A 3,250-nucleotide genomic window follows, 5' to 3' on the forward strand; every position below is an offset into this window, starting at 1 on the left:
AATTCAATAATCCATAAGAATCAAGATCTAACAATAATATCATCAAAAAATTCAAAATTATAAATATCACAAGTCAATGAAATTAAAATATAATTAAAAATTTAAATTAAATATCTTATATGCTAACTATTAAGTATTAATTAAATTATAGTTAAGAAATTAAATTACATTTAATTATAATAAAAATATAATTTATAAATTTTAGAAAATAAATCGGATAATTCGGGTATACCCGATCGGATATCGGATAACCCGATACCCGATAATCCAAAATTATCACTACCCAATCCCGATCCGATATCCGAAAAATCGGGTTTCGGGTTTGGATATCGGGTATCCAATACCCGATATCCATTTTGACAGACCTAGTTGAAATGACGTCCTACATAAATCCATTACATATTAAGTTCAGAGGAAAACTATCATATATGTCTAAAATCGGTAGGTTAACCAACAATCAAACTAAAAAGGATAGTATTTACATACTATTATTTTTATACCTAATACCATTAATTTAAAGCTTCATTGCCAAATCCTCAACAATGCGCCTTCTCAAATTATATATGAGAATTTTTAGATTGAGATTTGTTTTTTATACTATTCTGAAAAAAATTCATGATCTCATCATCAATTTATGGAGAATTTGAACATATTTCGTGGGTGACTTCCATTTTCTCCAAGAAAATTAAAAACAATCATGACGAGAATTTTGATTAATTGGTATATGATACTCATGTTTCGTGGGTGACTTCCATTTTCTCAATGAAAATAAAAAACAAGCATGACAAGAGATTTTGATTTGGTGATTGGTATATATCATACTACTATATGTATTCAAGCATTCATATATGAACTTCCAATTTCAAATTTCCACAATGTGTCCCCATAGTGAGTGGGATCATGACCTTGTAATTAAAATATCAAAATTCCGAATACATATGTATAATCTACATGGTCCATTATGCTACATAGAATTTGATTCAGCGCTATTATGCAATTTCTTCACGTCATATATACACAAGCAAAATTTCAAACACAATGTACCCACTGCATATAATTTAATTCTTCTCGAAAAACAAATTTGTGAACAGGTTGAGTATGTGAGATATGTGATGTATTTGACCCAATCATTTTATTGTAGATGCCCAATCTCTCAAGCCCAATGGCCCTTAGAGTGTCCACTATAGGGGAGCCGCGGCCGGGCCACGGGAGAGCCGCGAGCCGCGGCTCCCTATAGTGACTGGGGTGGGCAGCCGCGGCGGGAGGGGGTGGACGTGGGCGCGCCACGATCGTGGCCCGGCCGCGGCTCTTGGGCGGGAGCCGTGGCCCTCCTATTGTATTGGCCACGAGCCGCGGCTCTCCATATTTTTTGATTTTTTTTTTTTTAAATTCTATAAGTATACACATTTTTTTACTTCTTTCCTACACAAATTCTATAAATATACCCGTTTTTAATTAAAATATAAACAAAATGGAAAAAATAAAATTTTTGGTGGCTTGGCCATGTCCACTATAGTGGGAAACATGGGCATTGGTGGCCCGACCACGATTTTGTGGCCTGGCCACACTTTGTGGCTTGGTCCGGCCATGTATAGTGGACACCCTTAATCCCTTTAAAGTGAGATTTTTGTCAAGTTAAATTATACTAACTTATTTCATTCACACTTTTTTATAAAATTAATATAATTCATTAAAATCTGAGCGGGTCAAAAAATAGGATGTCTAATATGGACCGAAGGGAATATATATTATCATGATATTTTATTTTATTATGATATGTGAAAAATATATTCATACTAGGTGACTTGCACCAAGTCCTTTACAAAAGAAAAGCATGTTGACAACCAAGACAACTTTTAGCTATCGATCGTGAGAAGTTACATTGTCATCCCGAAAGTTTTTTACCTAAAAATAAGAACGATAGTACAACACTAGATATGATCTAAATTGAGATTAAACTAATTTATTGTTGATGTTATCTACTGAAAAATAGTATCGTTGTTTGCAGCTGGAAGCGCAATGTGTAAAAGAGAAGGGTGAGGAGTTGGCGAAGATAAAATTAAACGTAAAATCCTAAATTCCTAATAATAAGAGGTAAAATTACCTATTCCTTTAAGTGTCTTGATTTGATTGCATGGTGAGTTTTTTGTTTGTTTATGTAGTTGCTGGTGGTGGAGAGGTAGGAAGGAATGATCGGATTGAGATACGTGTTTGCATCTCCAATTCTTGTTTTTCCTATTAAATGCGCATATGTCTTTGTTATAAGTACATGTCTTAATTTTTTATTTTATTAAGTTTTTTTATTAACTATCCTATTTTCATTTTATGTTTTAGTAATTTTTCATTATATTCCACTAATTTCTTTTGTTATATATTTTATTTTAAAATTAAAATTAGAATTCATTTTCCACTCACTTATTTGATCTATTTAACATTAAAAACTCTTATCAGATTAAAATGGACACATAATTATATTAGAGAATGAAGAGAGTACTAGTATTTTAAGATTCTCGCATATCTTACAATTATTTTTAGTCATCCAATCATTTGATACATTCTACCTGACTTAATTTGTAAGCGAAGTATAGTTGAATCATCGAGGATTAAAGGTTAATTAATCTCAAAGTCCATAAAAATTACTACTACTAGTATACTTTATATGAATTAAAGAAAGTAAGAAAGAAAGGATTATGATAAGCAAATAGCCGAAAGTGAATCAGCAACTTGTGAATGTATTTAAAATAAAAAATCTTCATCTGGGGCCTTACTCTTGGAGTGATTAGTGATGACATAAAAGCTGGATTTGCTTTCATCTTTAAAGTTGGAGTTGCTACCTACTTTGCTTTTTAACAAATTCTATTAATAATCCTATCTGATTTTATTCAGTTTTCAAATCGAGATTGCATTAAACGAAATACTAGCATAATACTTTTGCACTTATGATGATAATCAAAAGTGCAAAAGAACTATGGGACAGAGAAGCACGTAATTCTTTTCTAAAAAAAGAGATATTCATATATGTGTGCGTACACGTAATTGAATAGTGGGCGAGTTAATGAATAATCTGTATACTAGCAGTGTTACAACGTGCATTCATTCTAGGATCGTTTTCTTTTTTATAAGTATTCTATAGTTCTATATTCTAATTCTGGATATTTTTTAATTTACAACAATATTTCCTTCAAAATTGGTTAATGAAGTTCATCTTCAACAAATTCTTCTAAAACTAGTAACAGCCCAAATTACGTAA

Source organism: Salvia hispanica, chromosome 3 (genome assembly GCF_023119035.1).
Source record: "Salvia hispanica cultivar TCC Black 2014 chromosome 3, UniMelb_Shisp_WGS_1.0, whole genome shotgun sequence".
NCBI lineage: Eukaryota > Viridiplantae > Streptophyta > Magnoliopsida > Lamiales > Lamiaceae > Salvia > Salvia hispanica.